Genomic DNA, 21,548 nt, shown 5'->3' with positions numbered 1-21,548 from the left:
AGTTAGGATGGCTAAAATCCAAAAGACTATGAACGATAAATGCTGGCGAGGCTGCGGAGAAAAAGGAACTCTCATACATTGTTGGTGGGACTGCAAAATGGTGCAGCCTCTATGGAAAATGGTATGGAGGTTCCTTAAACAATTGCAAATAGATCTACCATACGACCCAGCCATCCCACTGTTGGGAATATACCCAGAGGAATGGAAATCATCAAGTCGAAGGTATACCTGTTCCCCAATGTTCATCGCAGCACTCTTTACAATAGCCAAGAGTTGGAACCAGCCCAAATGCCCATCATCAGATGAGTGGATACGGAAAATGTGGTACATCTACACAATGGAATACTACTCAGCTATAAAAACGAATGAAATACTGCCATTTGCAACAACATGGATGGACCTTGAGAGAATTATATTAAGTGAAACAAGTCAGGCACAGAAAGAGAAATACCACATGTTCTCACTTATTGGAGGGAGCTAAAAATTAATATATAAATTCACACACACACATACACACATACACACACAAACCGGGGGGCGGGGAGGAAGAAGATATAACAACCACAATTATTTGAAGTTGATACAACAAACAAACAGAAAGGACATTGTTGGGGGGGAGGGGGGAGGGGGGAGGGAGGGAGGTTTTGGTGATGGGGAGCATTAATCAGCTACAATGTATATCGACAAAATAAAATTAAAAAAAAAAATAAAAAATAAAAATAAAATAAATAAATAAATAAATAAATAAATAAATAAATAAAAAAAAAAAAAAAAAAAAAAAAAAAAAAAAAAATAAAGTGCTAAGAGAAATAAAGCAAAAAAAAAAAAAGTTGTAATACCAATGAAAAAGCTAATCATCAATTACTATTTATAAATAGTTTCATTTTAACAAATGCAGATAATTTATTTCCTACTATTTTCTTTCGGAAGCTGCAGGCAACCAAAAAGAAAGACAGACCTTACTACTTTTAGTAAAATCTTTAGTACAAAAGTTAATTTGTATTGTAAATATACACACATATACACATATATGTAATAAATAAGACATATGTAATAATAGAAAGTTAAAATGGTGGGGTTAAATTTCATTAGTAAGAAAAAAGTACAATCCTTCTAATGAAGAGCAAAGCTTATTTTCTAAAGCAAGTACTTGAAAGGCCAGTACTTTCACTGTTTACTGTTTCAGATTAACCATTATGACTTTAATTAATCCATTTTTATTGGCATAGTAGTTGAATATCAAGGAGTCAATCAATTATCAAATGCCAATACTGTCACATTACCTGTAATTTAAATGACTGATAGACATATCTGGAATTAGCCCTTAAATGCTTATTTAGAGAACTGTGTATATTTAAAATATAAATATCTCAGTATTGCAGAAGTTGCCCAGAAGCACCATGCTGCATTCAAGTGTTCCTACTAATCTTGATAATCTATGCATACTAACTTTTATCTTAGTGATGTACTTACTGATATCAAGAGAAGCCAAGTCACCTAATGTTACAGTAATTTTCAACTGCAGAACTCATAATCCTGGCCAAAACCTTTGGAAAGTTCTATGACTAGGATTTTCCAGTTTTAATAATCTTTCTGTATTTTTCTGCAGGAAAAATAAAGTTTCACATCATATTTTATATCTAGTAAAATAACTTTGAAGGGTAAATAATAGAAACCAATTAAATACTTTTCAGAATGCCAAATGGAAATAAAACTTAAGTGTTACACAAACATACAAGACAATGCCTGTGAGGCTTGTGGAAATATCAACAATATTTCAAAACCTTCCTCAATAATTTATTGAAAATCACTCAAAAAGAATTCTTAGTGATAAATGTCAAGACAGAAATGGTAGTAAAGATTAGAAAATTAGAAAATCTTTAAAAGGAATTTGTGGGAGATGGTGATCTAGCTATTCTATTCAAAAAAATTATAATGTACAATAGCATATAATTCAATATATGCTTTAAAAATATGCAAGTAGCAAATGGCAAAGCAAAGAGAGTCAATATTCTTTGGTTATGATACCTTCTCAGAAGGCCTACTCTACTTTCTTCCTGATTTACTTCTATTAGTTGTATAGAGAATCAAATATCACTGGGCAACACAGGTCAAACAAACATTAATTCTCAGATATGTTCTCAGGAAACTTGTGAACTTTGGAGTGTTGTGATGATTCTGGCCTTAAGTTAATGGAAGAAGCAGAGAAACTGGCAAAGGACTAATCAGCATGAGAGGAGAGAAACAGAGACAGAGACACAGACAGGAAAAGTACATAGATTCAAGCCAACAAGAGAAAATATAAAAACCAATCATGTGCCAGATTACTCATCAGCTTATGCTTAAACATTTGGGTCAACTACATTGTTTTGCTATTGCAAACCAAACTGTCATAAATGTTTTTATATCTCTACTTTGTGCACCTGTCCAATCATATCTAAAATGTAGGTTTCCACAAGCAGAACTATGGGATAAAGGATATGCATGTGCTCTTTTTGAGGGTTTTGATCTTTGCCAAACAGCTATCCATAAATTTACACCATTTTTACACTCCTCTGAACATTATATGAGAGTATGTACCATATACAATGTTGGGTAGCATTTCTCTTAAATTTTTAAATTTATAGTCAATAAGTGATATATCATTAATTATTTGCCTATAGTTCATTTACTTACTAGGAAGATGGATATATTTTCACACATATTAGACATCTGTATTTGTTCGTTTAGAATTGATATTGCTCCTTAAAATTTATTAAGCAATATTATATACATTACCTTGTTTGATTCTGAAAATTAAATATATGAGTAGCCAAGGTTTGCATTATTATCCATATTTAGAAATAATGAACTGAAGCTAAGCAAAGTTTAGTGATTTGGCCAGAGTCAAATATAAGTGGTAGAACCAGGAATGGAGTCAGGATCTCTTGCGACACACCCTGTGATTTATCTCCTATATTTACTCTGCTATATGCTGTTCAAGCTGTCTAACTCTTCAGGTCTGGCTAATTTGGTTGTGATGTATACATTCATGTGTCTTTCATTGAGTACCCTCTGTCAGGTGCTATTCTAAATACAGCTGATACACATGTGACAAAGGAGAAAATAATTATGCTTTTTTATTGATAAAATTTTTATCATAGTTGAGAAAGATACTAAAACACATAAATATGTTAATTGTATAGCAGAATTGACAGTGCTGTGGATGAAATAAAGTTAAGCAGCGAGGGCCACAGGGCACTTGGTGAGGAGAGGAACAGAAATTTCAAATAGCGATTTGGGAAGGTGTATTAATTTTCTAGTTCTGTGTAACAAATTAACATGAATTTAACAGCTTAAAAAACACGTATTTATTATCTCTTAAAATTGTATGCCTGTTCTTTGGCTAGTCTCTATTCTCTTCTGGAGACTTGTCTGGGGGCAGTGGGGAGGGAATCCTCCTCCAGGCCCCCTAAGGTTGTTGGCAGACTTGATTTCTTCATGGTTGTAGGACTGAGAGTCTGGGCTTTCTATTGGCTGTTGGCTTGGCAGCTCCTAGCAGCTAGAGGCTGCAGGCCGTCTCTTGCCCCATGGCCCTTTTATAAGCCCTCTTACAACATGCCAGCTTCTTCAAAGTCAGCAAAGTGGAGTCTTACATACATAATATATATACATCTCATCAGTTTTTCATATTGTATTAGTTAGAAACAAGTCACAGTTTCCATCCACACTCAAGGGAAGGGGATTGTACGAAGGCATGACTCTTTGGGAATCAATTTAAGGTATGTCCACCACGGAAATCCACATTGAGAAGGTGACATTTGAGCAAAACTTGGAGGAGATGAGTAATAGGCCATCAAATATCTCAGGAATAAAACCCTATAGGCATAAAGAACGGCCAGAGTAAAAGTAATAGTGAACCGCAGGCCATTTTTTGGATCACTACTCATAGTTGCATGGTAATGTCGATGCTCCTTAGCTGCAAGTTTATGAAGGGGAAGAAAAGAAGAGTTATCTGAAACACAACACTGGATAGATGACAGCTGACAGAGCAAGAGAAAACTTGGGTCTGGTTTCAGGTGGTATTGTGCCATAAGTATTGAAGCAGAAAGCTGCAGCGTTATAGCTAACCTTCCTTAGACATCCCTAAAGGACATTCATGAAGGAAAATTCTCCCAATGGACAGAACTTTGCAAAGTGAACTTGGTTGTTCATTTTGCTTGGGAGGAGAAATAAGCATACATGAGATTATACACCACTCATAAGCTGTGTCCAGTGGGTTGGCTGGGTAGTTAGGGACTTGGAAAAACCAGGATTGGAAAATGGGTGACAAGGATGGTCTGTGTATGTGGCAGGACTTCTCTAAATGGGCAGAAAATTTGAAGACATTTGTGTCCCGTGTAAATGCTCACCAAAGAGTCACCTCAGCAGAGTAGGATTTTCATAATCAAGTGAGTAGAATGAACTGTTCCGTGGATACTTGTCAGCCTCTTTCCCCACCCACTCCTGCCATTGTCCAGTGAGCTCATGAACGAAGTGGCTGTGGTGGAGGAATAGAGGTTATGCATAGGCCTAGCAACATGTTGTTTGGGGGGGAAAAAAAGCCAACTTTATTTGAGTTTTATCTTATTCACACTTGAATGTAATCTTATTTACCTACTTACTAGATGTATCCCTAGATAATTCTCTTCACATTCTTAGACTTCTGTCCCCTCAGATGATATCTAAAGTTCCTTCCAGTTTTTTACATTGTTAAAGGCTATGTTTCCAATGCTATCTTTTAAGATGGAGTTAGTTGATATTAAATAAAATATATACTTAGAGTAATAATAAGAATGATCTTGTTAAGCATTTTTCTTACTATAAGAAAATCCATTACTCTTATTCCAAACTTCTGTTCCTGTTCTCATATTTCTTAGTAATACAGTTTCCACAAGCATCCCAGACAGTTGTTTCTACCAAGAACTATTTTCAATGGCTTTTGAAAAATCAATGTATGCTTTTTATCTTCTAGAGAGGTAATACCCTCAAAGAATTACAACTCAATCACCATCTCTATTTCCTGAATCAATTTAGCTCTCTTGAAAGACACTGTGTAGTGAATTCTATTAGAATGTTAGCAAATATATTTCTTCAGAGAAGGTTAAGATATTCTAGTGATGGTATCACACTTTAATGTGTAATTCCCTTCTAGTCATTATTTAATCGATGGCATTATGCTGAGTGAACTTGTGGAAGACTTTTTAAATTTTCTTTTCCCATTACTATCATGAATGTGTATCATTTGGACTTTTCTCATGGCAGCTTTAAAAGCATCTAATGTCTTAATGGCATATCAGATCTGAACAATATCTTTCCCCAAGGCCTGTCATTCTTTAGATTCCATTAACTCAAGTTTCCTTTGTGGACAAAATCTCATTCTAGTTCTAATATAAAAGTCTTTGCAATCAGTGTATGTTGTGTCTAAAACTGATTTTCCAGCCATTCAGTTCATTTTCTTAAGTGCTGGATCAGAAGTGTCTCTTGCATTATAAGTGCTCATGAATGCTTGTCAAGTTGAATTGGCACAGGATGGCAGTGATTAACTTCCACTACAATAGAAGGCTTTGAAAATTTGCTGACAAAAACCTCGATAAGATCTTTAGTAGTATAGTGAGAGAATGGAAACTCAAGTGTAGGATCTATTGACACGATTATTTTAAAAAATACATGAACAACTTGAATGGCCAGAAATAAAGAATGGTTAAGAGTTATAGCTCAACTTTATAGAGATATATTATGCAACTGTTACCTATGTTAAGAGTTGTAAAATATCTGGAATATTCTTGGATTACAATGCTATTTTTAAAAAGAACGTGCCAATATTTTTGCAATAAAATCAAAAGTATCTGCATCTTCAGAAATAGAGAAAAAATACACAAGATGTTAATCATATTTCTTAAAATAGGGTAAAGTCAGAATAATTTTATTTTTATTTTTTATTATATGATAATTTTCCATTATTTTTTTCCCACTGGCATGTTTTACTTGAGTAAGAGTTTCTTAAATTTGTATTTGAAATGTAAAAATGAGATATATTTTTAAACTGAAACAAAAATTACTATTATATGGATCCTCCAATCATATGTTTATATACAAAAGTATGACCTAAAAGATAACTAGATTGTTCAAAGTGTCTTCAAGCTCATTGACCATTCACAAGTAAATCAATACATATCCAATAAAATGAATAAAAATCAGTCTGGTGAATTTTATACATGTGGTTTTTAAGAGCATACAATCTATGTAGTTTAGTTAACATTTTTATCTTCTCTTTGGCATAAGTATAATAGGAAAATAATATATAGACCCAGTAGAACTAGTGGTCTGTGGGAATTGCAATATTATTCTAAATAAATATAGATTTGTTTTACTCTTTTTATCTTTTAAAAATATTTGTGTATATGTAGTTAAAAATGATTTATCTTTAGTATATAATAAATACATTGAGAGTAAAGGGTTAGCAAACATTTTCTACCTCTCTAGGAAGGAATTTAAACTTGGTGCTGTAACTTTAGAGCTTTGCTCCTTAGACATCTAGCAAAGATGGACTATCAATTGTTTTATTAGGCAACTTTGCTTATGATTGTGAATAACTTCAAATTGTGTTTGGACAGGAGTGTGAAGGATTTATTAATAGTTGGTGGGAAGCCATAACTGCGTGTCCCCCAAGTGCAATCTTGGTTTCACCCTTGCCAGGACCATAGAAGTCATACCCACAGAGACTTTTACACGAGATATAGTTTCTATTTATGATATGCGGCTTTTAAGAGGCTACCACATCTACCCATGTGATCTCATTTCTCTGCAACTGAATTGTAACTTGGAATTCCAAAAGAAAGACCCCCAGAATTGCTTTGGGAATACAAAGACGCTGGATAGAGAGAGAAACCGTGAGATGCTGGCCTGTATCCTTGTAAGTGAATACAATGTTGCATAATCATTCAAAAATGTATGTGTGGAAGGATGTGCCAGGCCTCTAGACACAGAGACCAGAGCTGGGCAGGGTGCCCATGCTGACCTGCATCCCAGAGGCTGTTTGAAATTCAGTTTCATACATTGGGAGGACACAGGTAGCCACAGGAGCAGAAAGGCAAACCTGAAGTTGGTACTTGGCCATTTGGGCCATATTAGCCTAAGGAGTCTGAAGGGAGAAATCCACGGTCCCAGTAATGAGCCTTGGCCACTATTAAAAGACGATCAGAGGAAGCTGTAGAGGAGTGAAGTGCTGGAAATCTAGAGCAACACAGTCACATGAGGAATGAAGTTAAGCATCTTCTCAAATGTTTAGAAACTATTTTGAGTGATCTCAGTGAAAATGGCAGAGTACAGAATTCCAACAGCCTGTCTCTGTCCAGAAACACTAACAAAATGACCAAAAACTGTCAGAATTAATTTTGTCGAAAACCTGGAAAATAGTCAAAGGTTTACAGCAACCAAGTGATTACTAAATCAAGAAAAAGATGCCAAACACAGTAGGAGAGCTTTGTGAGATTTTAATTTATCCTTGCCCCAATGCCTTACCAAGAAAAAGAAACTGTCAATGCAGAATATTATATCTGATGAAATTATCCTACGGAAATAAAGGGAAAATTAAGACATTCCTAGATAAACAAAAGCTGAGGGAATAGTTAGTAGACTTGCTGTACAAAAAATGCTAAAGCGAGCCCTTCAGGCTGAAATAAAAGGACACTAGACAGTAACTTGATGCACTAGAAAATAAAGTATGCTGGTAAAGGTAACTACGTATGTAAATATAAAAGCCAATATAACTGTATTTTCTTTTGTAACTCTTTTTTATTCCTATGTAATTTAAAAGACAAATGTATAATTCATTAATAACAATAACTACATAAATGGGGGGGGGGGTGTAAAGCTAGATCAGAGCAGATTTTGGAATCCCGTTGAAGCTAAGTTTGCAAAAAAATTATGTTGAACACCTAATTCACCATTTAGAAAACTTACCTCAACATGTACCATAAAACTAAATATAAAAACTAAATCTATTAAACTTCTAGAGGAACAAAGGACTAAATCTTCATGGCCTCAGTTTGGCAACAGTTTCTTGCATATAACACCAAAAGAATGAGCAACAAAAGAAGAAATAGATAAATGGGTCTTTATCAAAATTGAACAATCTCATGAATCAAAGGACACAATCAAGTAAAGTGAAAGGGCAACCTAGAGAAGGGGGGAATTGTTTGCACATGATATATCTTAAAAGGGTCAAGTATTCAGTATATATAAACAAAAAGACAACCCAATGGGCAAAAGACTTGAACATATATTTCTCCAAAGAAAAAATAAAAATGGTGAATAAGCATGTGAAAAGATGCTCGACATCACTGGTAGTTAAAACAATTCAAAACAAAAATCACAATTAGATACCATTTCACACTCACTAGGATGGCAAATTTTCTTAAAAAAAGGAAAATAATAAATGGTGGTAAGGATGTGTAGAAACTGGGACTGTTGTTAACTGCTGTTGGCAATATAAATTGGTGCAGCCACTATTGAAAATAGTCTGGCAGATTCTCAAAAATTAAACATATTATTGCCATATGTCCCAGCAATTCCATTTCTAGATATATACCCAAATTGTCTGAAAATAGGTATTCAAACAAGTACTTGTACAGAAATGATCATATCAACACTTAAACCAAATGCCCATCAATAATGAGTGGGCAAAACTGTGGTATATTTATACAACAAACTATTATTCATGCAAAAAAAAAAAAAAAAGGAATGTGCAATGAGATGTACCTTAAAAATATTATGCTAAGGGAAAAAAGCCAGACACAAAAAGTCACATATTGTATAGTTTGATTTATATGAAATATCCAGGATAGCTAAATCCATAAAGACAGAAAGCAGATTAGTAGTCACCTAGAGCCGGGGGCAGGGAAAAATAGGAGGTGAATGTTTAAAGTGTACAGGGTTTCTTCTGGAGTGATGATAATGTTTTAGAGCTAGATAGGGAAGGTGGTTATACTACCTTGTAAGTGTAATAAATGCCACAGAATTGTTCACTTTATTATGGTGAATTTTATGTTATATGAATTTCACTTACAAAATTAAAGTGTTACTTTTCCCACATTTTCTAATATAATCACCATTTTATCCAAGTATTTCTTTAATTGGTTAAAACAAAATTAATGAATATAGTTTCAAGACCCTAAAACAAAATTTCCAGTGGGTAGAATGTAGAAATAACAGGGAGAAAGAATGTGAGAAAGCAATAAAAGTAAGAAAAAAATTTCTTTCTTGGTTTACTGATTTATTTGAATCTGACCTATTTAAAATCATTGGCATTAAAACTACTACACTGTTTTCTTTCTTTTCTGTTTTAATAAATAAACATTGTACATCCCAGGAGATTGCTTTCTACTTGAACAATTGAGGGGATCACACAGACTCCTATCATAGTCCAATCTAGGAGCAAATTGAGGCTGAAGTGTATAATTCTCCCATTTCTTTGAGAGAAACGGTTCATGGCCCATGTAATTTACACTTCCGAAAGTCAAAATAATATCTAACCTAGTAACTGTAGAGCTTTCATAGGGGTTTTAGGAAGACTTCTGAGAACTGCAGACATATTTAAGGGGCTTTATTTACTCCATTATGTCCTCAAGAAAATGTGTGGTATCTCCAGGACACTGCAATTTTTATTATTTGTTGAAATACATAACTATCCCAAATAGAACTAGAGATATATCAAAAACGTTGTCCAAAGTCTACTCTCTATTTTTATGGCGATATGTTGTTAACATTAGTTTTCCTTATGAACTTATATCACTAATAAGAAAGCAGTATTTATAATGGTATAATGGAGAAATTATGGATTTGGGAATATTTCAAGAGATGAAATTTGTCTCTACAATTTACTATCTGTGTGACCCTTAGCGATACTTTCCCCGTTTATAAAATGGGGGGAAACCTGCATAAAGCATGTACATATTGACTACGACTCAATAAATATGAGTTTTTATCTCTTCCTATTCAAGACCTGATGTTAAAAGATAGAATTCAATTTATTCTGTACAAATCTCATTTGTGATTCAGTTAACTGGCCCAGAGCCTACTTTATTTTGTAAGCCAAGGCAAAAACTCTTTTTCAAAAATACTATTTAACAAAGTGGCACTATTGTTTAAAGAAATAAATACGGGAATCATTTTGAATGATATCAGTTTAAAGGATGATTTATTATGTATTTCCAATGGATAAAAGAGAGGAGTGAAAATGTTCTTATCACAAAGAAATGATAAATGTTTGCAGTGATGGATATGCTGATTAGCCTAGTTTGATCATCACTTAGTATATACATCATTGAAATATTACTCTGTAGCCCATAAATATGTATAATTATTACATGTCAAGAGGTCGGGTGGGGGGAATGGGGAATAATTGCAATTTGTGCTAATGGGCATGCTGATAGTATTAATCTGATCATCATATCTTAGGCACAGGTGGTGACAGTCAGCTTTGTACCCCATGAATATGCATAATCAATAAAAAAATAATATTTAAAAGTATGACAATATATTTCTTTATCAATAAATATGATGACATTTCATTTGTGTAACAGCTTTCAAGTACATTTCTGAAGCTAGAAGAAATTTTGGAATACAATTTAATTTTTATATTTTAGAAAATCAGCATCATGTTTCCCTTGTGTTGATTTGTCAATTTGATTCATATGTTTGTTTTGAATTAAAAGGTTCTTACAAGTATGTTGTAGGAAATTTAAAATGATAAAAAAATGCATGTAACAAATATTTTTTCCCTACTTTTATATAAATCACTATAAATAAATGCTTTCAGTAGCTAGTAAAGGAATTAATTTGTCTTATCTGTTAATTTTGCTACATTTATTTTTAATGAAACCAACTGGGATGGAGCCAGTGTTATCTCATTGTTGCTGTCTGTTGGAAACAGACTTATTCCTAACAAAACAATACAATTGTCCACAGATGAATTCTTAAAAGGCCTAATGAAAAAGAAGTTTATAACTTAATCAGCTTATGAATTTGAACAGTTTCCAAAGGAACTATTGTATAAAATTTTCAAATTAAGCAATTGTAAATTAAAAAAGAAATACAAAACAAAACAATTAGTGGTGGCGTTTCACCTCCCAAAACTGAAATTATTTATAAACTTGCTCAAAGTCACAGAGCAAAGGAGAGTGATGCATTTACTTTTATTTTTATGATTATATTGTAATATGTCCTTTTATCATTTATCAGGTATCTGATTAAAAATAATTCACATTAAACCCAAGTAACATAGCAGCATTCTCTGTGAAACCCAGTTCTGTATAATCATGGAAAAATCATAAAGAGTCATTTGATTATTAGAAATATGTGTTATACCACTGAAAAAAGTAAATTTATTAAGGCAAATTTTCTAAACCATTCCATTCTTTAAGTATAATATCTGGTGCTGTTTAAGTTTAGTGATTTTGATGAAGAATTATCTTTCTAGAAGTCTGCTAATCTTATGAGGGGTTTTCAAAAAGTTCATGGAAAGATTTGTATTATCTTTTATTTCCATTTTTTCACCAATTTTTTGAAGTACCCTTGTAATACTAGATAAAACCTACTGATAGGTCGATCCTAAGATAGAACCTTTCTTATTGTTCTAGTCATGGACACCTGTGGTAAAAAGAATAATGGTCCCTTAAAATGGTCATGTCCTAATCCCTAGAACATGCAAATATTTTATCTTACATGGAACAGAGATGGTGCAGATGTCATTAAAGAACCTTTAAAGGGGTACATTTCCTAGATTTTCCTGTATTACATACTGCACTTGTAAATGTATATACAAATTCATGGAAATTAAACAACATGCTCCTGAATGACCAATGGGTCAAAGAAGAAAATCAAAATATTCCTTGAAATGGATGAAAATACAGGCACAACTTACCAAATCCTATGGGATACTACAAAAGCTGTACTAAGAGGAAAGTATTGCAATAAATGCTTACATCAAAAGAATAGAAAGACTTCAAATTAGGAACCTAATATTAAATCTAAAAGAACTAGAAAATTGAGAACAATCTAATCCCAAAACTAGTAAACAGACAGAAATAATTAAGATCAGAGTAGAACTAAATGAAACAGAGATCAAAAGAACAATACAAAAAAGTCAACAAAACAAAAAGTTGTTTTTTTGAGAAAATAATCATAAATAGACAAGCTGTTGGCCAAAGTAACTATAAAAAGAAAAGAGAAAATCCAAATAACAAAAATCAGAATGAAAAAGGAGACATTACAACCAATAACATATAAATACAAAGTATCAATAGAGACTATTATGAACAACTGTACACCATCAAATTTGAAAATCTGGAGGAAATGGATAAATTTATGGACACATACAAACTAGCAAGATGGAAGCAAGAAGAAATAGAAAATCTGAATAGACCAACAACAAGAAATGAGATTGAAGCAGATATCAGCAGTCTCCCAACAAAGAAAAGCCCAGGACCAGATGGCTTCAGTGCTGAATTCTACCAGATCTTTAAAGAAGAACTAGCACCAATCCTTTTCAAACTATTCCAAAAAGTTGAAACGGACCATTCTCCCAAACTCATTCTTTGAAGCCAGCAACACTCTGGTACTCAAATCAGACAAAGACACAACAACAACAAAAAAAGCTACAGGCCAATATCCTTGATAGACATAGAGGCACAAATCCTTAACAAGATATTAGCAAACAAAATACAGCAGCACATCAAAAAATAAATAGATAAAATTATATTTTATTTATAATAAATATAATTATATTATATATATATATATATATATATGCACACACACACCACGATGAAGTGGGATTCATCCCAAGGATGCAAGGATGGTTCGACATATGCAAATCAATAAATGTGATACACCACATCAACAAAAGCAAGGACAAAAACCATGTGATTATCGTAATAGATGCATAGAAAACATTGTACAAAATTAAGTATCCCTTCATGATAAAGACTCAACAAATTAGATATAGAAAGAAATTATCTGAACACAATAACAGCCATATATGACAAACCCACTACCATCATCCTGAATGGGAAAAAGCTGAAAACTTTTCTTTTAAGAAAAGGAACAAGACAAGGATGCCCACCCTCACCATTTCTATTTAACAAAATATTTTAAGTATTCACCAGAACAATTAGACAAGAGGAAAAAATAAAGTGCATCCAAATTGGAAAAGAGAAGGTCAAACTGTCACTGTTCACAGATAACATGATCCTATATATAGATACACATGTATTAGTCACAGTTTCATAGATCAAAAGTGAGGCAGAGTGTGGCTGTGTTCTCTCTTCAGAGTATATAAAGCTGAGATCAAATAGTCCATCAGACTTAGTTCTCACCTGGAGGCTCTGTTTGAAAATCTGCTTCCAAACTCATTCTTGTTATTAGTGGAATTCACTTCTTTGTGGTTAGAGAACTGAGATATGTGTTTCCTTGTTGGCTTTCAGTCACACACCTTGCTTAGCTACTAGAGGCTGCCTCATTCCTTGTCATTTTGCCCCCTTCACCTTCAAAGTCAGAAATGGAGAATTTCTCATGTGTCAGATTCTCTTCATGCTCCAAATTTCTGACTTTTCTGTTTATGTCAGCCAGAGAAAACTATGTTTCAAAAGGGCTCATGGGATTAGGTCAGGCCCCATGGGATAATCTTAAATTAGCTGATTCGGGATCCTAACTGTATGTGAAAAATCACCTCACAGTAGAATATAAATCAACGAGTGATAAAGATTTGTGTAGATCACTAGTCAGTAATCTTGAGAACTATCTTAGAACCCCACCTACCATAGGGAATAAAGCAAAGATGGTATTAAAAAGTAAATGCTTTTCTCTTAAGAATAGAAAGGCTTAAGTATTATGTTCAAATGCTTGGATTCTACTCTATGAGGACACAAAATTGAGGCAAAAAACCTTCCTATATATTATGTTCTGAAGCTTTTATAGAAAAACAGCAATTTAAAAGGACTTAAACATATCTAATAGTCAAATATTTTCCCTTTCTTTCCAATGATCAAATAAGATGGCATGATATAATTTTAAAAATAAAAACTATAACCATTTTTTAAATCAAGAAAATTAGCAAGAAGGAGGCCTGCATATTTAAAGAAACACATATTATGGAGGGCCAAAATACTGGATAGATAAGTAGTACAGATAAGGAGCATAGTAGTCCAGAACACTGAAGTAAGTGTGGTGATTCCCAAGAAGAGTCCAAAAAATCTGCTAGCTGGATCAACAAACATAAAAATGATGAACGGGCCTTGATGTAATTATCAGACTACTCAATTTTAAAGTGGCTCTCTGAATAGCTAGACCAGTGATTCTCCACCATTAAAACAAAGGTCTCCTACATTAGCAATAGTAGAGGGTCCCATCTCCAATAGCTATTCAAAATAAAATCACCCCAGATGAAAACATGTCTACAGACACACTGTACCTATAAACATGAAGACCAGAGTCTATACTAGAATTCAAGAAAGAAGCATATTGGAAACAATTTTTATTATTCCAGCTCTCTGTACTTATCATCCTAGTCCTTCTAGAAAAAAAAAAAAAGGAAAAACAAAAGTGTCACTTATAAAAAAGTGAAAATCAACTAAGATAACAGATAATCAGTAATGTTGAATGGTAGAAAATAAAAAAAAAAAATGACACACATTCAAATTTCTGAGAGAAAATGACTTGAATCCAGAATTCTATACTGAAGTAAATGTTGAAAGCAATGAAAATAGTTTTAAACATGCCAGAGCTAAAAAATGTTGTTATATGATTATCCAAAATATGATATCTCTTGTCAGGAAAGAACACAGTACAATAAAAAGAAATACAAAAGAAATGACAACATTAAATACAAGAATCAGTGGCAGTTGAGTATTATCATAAAGAATCAAAGAAAGCTTACAAGAACTTAAAAGGAAGTCCTTTGAATCTTGAAGGAGGGGATAGTTTCCTTTAAGGAGCAGGATTTAATGACAAAGGATTACCTTCTTTATGTATTCAGTTACCATCTTGGTTCTTTAAAAACACTGACTTAATCATAATGACATATACACTAGTGTTGGGTGTAAAATGTTTCAGAATAGAAACAGGGTGTTGATGACTTAATTATAGTTGTAGAACAGAATACATTTAATGGTATCCTTTTAACATTTTCAAGTTGTCTAACATAATAAATATGATGTAGGGGAAATTTTAAAATGCAGACTTAGTAGGAGTTTTATCTTTTATATCAATGTTGATGAATTCGGAAATGAAGAAAGCATTTTTTAAAATTATAAAGGCAATGACTAAATACCATATGGATAATAGTGTGGTTAATAAAAAATATATGTAGATGGGCAAACAATGGCAGATAAAAATCCTAATGTCTTCATACTTTATAATGGTACATCAAAAAGTAGTCTGAAATTGCTATATCAGTAAAATATATATAAATACTTAAATATATAATTTTAATGATAACATTTTAAGATAGTTCAATTTAGCTAGCTCCTGGATCTGAGAATAAGGTTGAGAAGTAAGGACAGGAATTTTATGTATCTTTCTGGACCATTCTACATATTTATAAGAATTTTTAGATATTCTGTTAACAACTTTAAAACCTATCTTACATATAAGCCATTATACAAGATCAGGAGATTTGAACGCTTCCTTATTGGAAAAAGTTTTTCCTCGGTGACTCAAAGAAGTAGATTTTACACCCAGGATATTTTGCTGTGGCAAGCATGATGTTGTAATCATGCTTGTGAAACTAAGTGCACACTTATCTTAAAATGTTATGCCATAGTCAACCAATTTAATCAACCGTTTAGCTAGTACCCACAGCTCTAAATTATGTCATCTCATGATGGTTGGTGATGTAGAACTGGATTCTAACAAACCTTTGTTCAAAGCCCCATTCTAAAACACTTTAACCGTTTAGCCAGTTTTCTTCTCTGTAAAATGCAGAAAATAATTAAATCTGCTTGATACATTTTTGGTAAAATTAAATGAGCTATTCATTTTGTTGATTGTTTCCTTTGCCATTTCCATTTATTGGTTTCTGATTTAATTTATTTCATCAGTGTTTCATAGTTTTCAGTATACAAGTCTTTCACCTCCTTAGTTAAATTTATTCTGTTTGATGGTACTGTAAGTGAGCTTCTGGAAATTTCCTTTTGGGATAGTTTGTTGTTAGTATATAGAAATGCAACTGGTTTTTATATGTTAATTTGTAACCTGTAAATTTACTTAATAAAATTATTAGTTTTTTCTAACAGTTTTTTTCTGGATCCTTTAGTGTTTTCTACATATATGATCATGCCATCTGCAAACAGAGACAAATTTTTCCTGTCATTTTTGGATGCCTTTTATTTCTTTTCCTTGCCTAATTGCTCTATTTAGGACTTCCAGTATGATACTGAACAGAAATGATGAGGGTGAGCATACTTGCCTTGTTCTGGATCTTAGAGGAAAAGCTTTCAACTTTTCACTATTGATTATGATGTTACCTTGTGCTTTTAATACATGACCTGTATGGTGTTGAGGTAATTACTTCTATATCAAAATTTTTAATGTTTATATCATGGAACAGCATTGAATTTTGTCAAGTGCTTTTTCTGCATGTATTGAGATAATTTTGTGATTTTTATCTTTTGTTCTGTTAATGTAGTATATCACATTGATCGATTTGTGTATGTTGAATCATCCTTTCATCCCATGGATAAATGCCACTTAGTTATGGTGTATAATCCTTTTTAATGTGCTGTTGATTTTATTTTGCCATTTTTTTGTTGAGGATTTTTGCATTCATGGTTATCAGGATATTGGCCTCTAGTATTCTTTTCTTGCGGTGTCTTTGTCTGACTTTGGTGTTAGGGTGATGCTGGCCTTGTAAAATGAGTTTGGAAGTGTTCTTTCTTCTTCAGGTTTTTGGAAGACTTTAAGAAGGATTGGTATTAATTCTTCTATAATTTTTGGTAGAATTCACATGTGAAGACATCTGGTCCTGAACTTTTCTTTTGGGGGAGGTTTTTAATTATTCATTCAATCTCCATATTTGTTACTGAATTATTCAGCTTTCTACTTCCTCTTGACTAAGTCTTGGTAGGTTGCATGTTCCTAAGAATTTATCTATTATTTTTAGTTTGTCCAATCTGTTGACATATAATTACTTGAAATAGCTCTGTATGATCTTTTTAAAATGTTGTGGCATCAGATGTAAAGCTTCCTAAAAAGCTTCTGCACAATAAAGGAAATAATCAACAAAATGAAAAGGCAACTTATAAAATGAAAGAAAGTATTTGCAAACCATATATCTGATAAGTAGTTAATATTCAAAAAATATAAGGAGATCCTACAACTCAATACCAAAAAGAAAAAAATAATAATTTAATTTAAAAATAGGCAAAGAAGTAGAATAGAATTTAGTTTAAAGGAGACATAGAAATGGCCTGTAGATAAATGAAAAGGTGCTCAATATCACTAATCATCAGGGAAATGTGAATAAAAACCACAAGATATTACCTCACATGAGTCAGAATGGCTATTTATTAAAAAAAAATATGTTGGTGAGTATGTGAAAAAAGGGAACACTTTTACTCAGTTAATGAATATCTAAATTGGTAAAACCGTCATGGAAAATGGTATGAAGATTTCTCAAAAGATTAAAAACATAACTACCACATGACTCTGCAAACACACCTCTGGGTATATATCCAGAAAACAAAGGATAACAAAAGGAAACAAAATCAGGACCTTAATGAGTATCTGTACCCCCATGTTCATTGTAGCGTTATTTACAGTAGCCAATATATGAAAACAACTTAAATGTCTATGAACAGATGAATATATATATATATATATATATATATATATATATAAATGAAATATTATTTTGCTTTAAACAGAAGGAAATCTTGCCATTTAAAACACATAGATGGAATCGAGAGGGTCTTTTAAATGAAGTAAGCCATACTAAGAAGGACAAATACTACAATACCACTTTTGTGAGGAATGTAAAATAGTAAAACTCATATAAGCACAGAGTAGAATGGCTGTTGCCAGGAATTGGGGGTGTGGAGGAAATGGGGAGGCATTAGTCAAAGGGCACAGAGTTTCAGTTATGCCAGATGAATAATTCCTAGAGATCTACTGTACAGCACAGAGCCTACAATGCTCTATTGTATACTTAAAAAAACTTCTAAGAGGGTAGATCTTATGGTAAGTGTTCTTACCCACAAAAATAGATAACGACAGTGGGAGAAAACTTTTGGAGGTGATGGATATGTTTATGGCACATATTGTGGTGGTGGTTACACAGTGTATGCTTATCTCTGAACTTATAAAGTTTTATACATTAAATATGTACAGTTTTTTTGTATGTCAATTTACCTCAATAGTGGTTGAAAAGAAAAAATAAAATACAGAAAAATAATTTAATTAAGTGAACTAAAGCACTTAAAACATTTAGCAAAGTTTCTGTTATAGAGTAAGAACACATAAATGTTATAAACTTTTATACTATTTTTGAAGTAATCTTCATTCTATATGCATGAGTTTCTAGTGACTCACATTTAATAAGTATTGAATCAGACACATAAATTGTTGGGGGATAGTGGAGAATAAGAAAAATAGAAGTAGCCACTAAAACTAGAAGAGTGTGGATCTGATTTACAGGGAAACCAACTCTCTACTATGTCATTGAGCCATGGCCAAGATACAACTGGTACAATCTACAAACTCTCTTAAACAAATAGTTCCTACTGAAGCACCTTAGAGTTTTTTTCTACAGAATACTGCTTACTAAATGGGGGGTGTCTAAGGCATAGTCTTTTTGATCTGATCTGATTTGGTATAATAACTGTAACTGCATTCTTTAGCTGAGATTAGAAGCCAGAATCCAAGAGAGACTATTAGCACAAACAACAGTTCAAAAACAATAAGAAAAACTATGTCAAATGAATTTTATGTAGCTCATAAAACTGGCTTTAATCCTATCACATTGAAAAAAGAAACAATATCACTTACAAGATTTACGGTTTCTATAAAGTAAAACAAAAACACTCAGAAGTACAACTCAACCTGAACCTGAAGCCAGAAAGGCAATTTTCATTTGGATTGTCATGAAGAGGACCCTGAGTAACATAATCAAATGCCTCCTAGACACAAGAACAAAATAGTATTAATAGGACCTTTTTCATCAAGATGGCACTGAAAGCAAAGAAGGAAGCTGCTGCCCCTCCCAAAGCCAAAGCCAAAGTCAAAGCAAAGGTTTTCAAGGCCAAGAAGGCAATGTTGAAAAGCATACACAGGCACAGACACAAAAAAGAAGATCTGCACATCACCCACCTTTCAGTGGCCGAAGACACTGAGACTTCTAAGGCAGCTCAAATATCCTTAGAAGAGTGCTCCCAGGAGAAACAAGCTCGACCACTATGCCATCATCAAGTTCCTCCTGATCACTGAGTTGGCCACGAAGAAGACAGAAGACAACAACATGCTTACATTCACTGTGGATGTCAAGGTCAACAATCACCAGATAAAACAGGCTGTGAAGAAGCTCTTATGACATTGACATGGCCAAGGTCAACACCTTAATCAGGCCTGATGTAAAGAAAACGTTTGATTTGTTCCTGACTATGATGTTTTGAATGTCGCCTACAAAATCAGGATGTTTTAAACAGAGTCTAGCTGACCAATTCCAAATAACAATATTTTTTCAATATTAAAAATAGTATTAATATACTTTCAGATACAAGGTGACAAAATATGAGTTGCATTCTGGCACTGTAAGTACATTTGGGGAGAAAAGATAGCTAAATGTATGTCTAATTTGAAGATTTTGAAGATTTAGAAAAGTCAATGTATGTATGCAAATGAAAAATAAGAAAAAGTACTACGTGGTATATATACACACACACATATGTACATTCAAATGAATAAATCACATCAAACCTCATTTTTATTCTGATAATTCCCCATTATTATCTACCAGCTTCCAAGACCAACATTTACAATCAGTAAAACATAAAAAAGGGAAAAAAAGGAAGAGGGAAAAAAAATTACCTCCTAGATTATTCATGCATATGAACAGTTTTCAAGAGCTTATGATAACATTTAGAACAAAAATATTAATTGATTGTTTATTAGATCATAACAACCTATTGAAGACTATTTAGGAATTACTACCCAGAATGGTGGTCATGAAAATTCACCATTCAGAACTCCAGGAGGAGAAAGCATAATTTATCTATGACTTGCCGTGAAGAACTATTGCCACTTTCATGTTGAGGCTGTGATTCCCATCAGCTTTTTGAACCAATGACTGAGCATGACATCAGTACAAATATAGGAACATTGCTAAAAGGCCAGGGACTCCTATAGCGGGTGAGTTTGATGTAGAGGTCCCACATAAGCCTGGACAAAACTTTTCAATCCTCTTTTCTCCTTTCAGCTGTTCTCTATACAGGTTTTAGACCTGCATTATGATCCAAAGGTTCCTCCTGTCTTCTCTGGTTCCTCTTTATGCTTTATAGTCATTTACTCCAATAAATATATTTCAGTTCTAATCCAGTCTTACAGAGAGCTTTTTAGAATACCCAATCAAGTACAAGTTATGCCAGGAAGAATCTGAGAAACAGGTTGTAAGACAGAGTTAAAAAACTCTAACAAATTCAATCGCTGCTTGATGGATAAAGAACATGCCTTCTTAAGTAGTGTAGAGGGTGCGGATACTTTCTGGCACAAGGTGGGAGCTTAATTGCTAAATGATTTTATTCTGGTGAGTGGAATGCACTTGCTACTGCAACAGTTCAAGAATTTGGAGATATCGAATTAATAATCCCTGCAAGGACAGCAAAACTAAGTGGTGTTGGCCAGTTACAACTAAGTTGTATTGAAGTTCTGCAGGGGGATAATGAAAAAATGAAGATTATTAACAAATAGTTGAAGGCTAAGTGTGAGCGCCAGAAGGTGTCTTTGCAGTATACAGAGAGAGTTTTACCTCCTGCAGTGGAAGAGCTCACAGAACTGAACAAGAGACAGGGTTTGATAAACTCTTCTAACCCAATATTTTTTTTCATTTTCTTTTTCATTTTTTCCTCTCTCTTTCACAAGTGTCAGGTCTGTGTCCTCTATCACAGTCTACAAGGCATTCCCAGCCTTTTCTGGATCTATGCCCTACATCATGTCCTTTTCCCCAGTAAATTACTTTGAATATTTAATCTTATTTGGCTTCTGTGTTTTGAGGACCCAGGATTTAAGAAAATAGCAAGCAATTGTTCGAACTATTTAAAAAGGAGAGAGAGAGAAAAAAATACTATTTAAAAATGATATTAGAATGAATGTTTCTGGAACATTTCTTTCCTTACCAAATTGTATAACAGGTACGCAGTTTCGTGGGGATTTGGTCCAGCCTGTACACTTGGAGTATGCCCTGATTGTCTTAAGCCAATTAACCTCCCCACTCCTCTTCACAGAGTTTTCAATTCAGGAATTGATATACAGCAGCCATT

The 21,548-nt window shown here is 33.2% G+C and overlaps 1 protein-coding gene and 1 pseudogene across 1 annotated transcript in view; one reads left to right on the top strand and one right to left on the bottom strand.

Annotated features, from left to right (window-relative positions):
* Window positions 1-21,548, bottom strand: part of ZNF804A (zinc finger protein 804A) — a 319,443-nt gene that overhangs the window by 13,647 nt on the left and 284,248 nt on the right. The window lies entirely within an intron of this gene.
* Window positions 19,240-19,714, top strand: LOC134388728 (large ribosomal subunit protein uL23-like; annotated as a pseudogene).

This window comes from Cynocephalus volans, chromosome 1, assembly GCF_027409185.1.
Source record: "Cynocephalus volans isolate mCynVol1 chromosome 1, mCynVol1.pri, whole genome shotgun sequence".
Taxonomy (NCBI): domain Eukaryota; kingdom Metazoa; phylum Chordata; class Mammalia; order Dermoptera; family Cynocephalidae; genus Cynocephalus; species Cynocephalus volans.
This window is presented reverse-complemented; position numbering and strand designations above follow the sequence as displayed.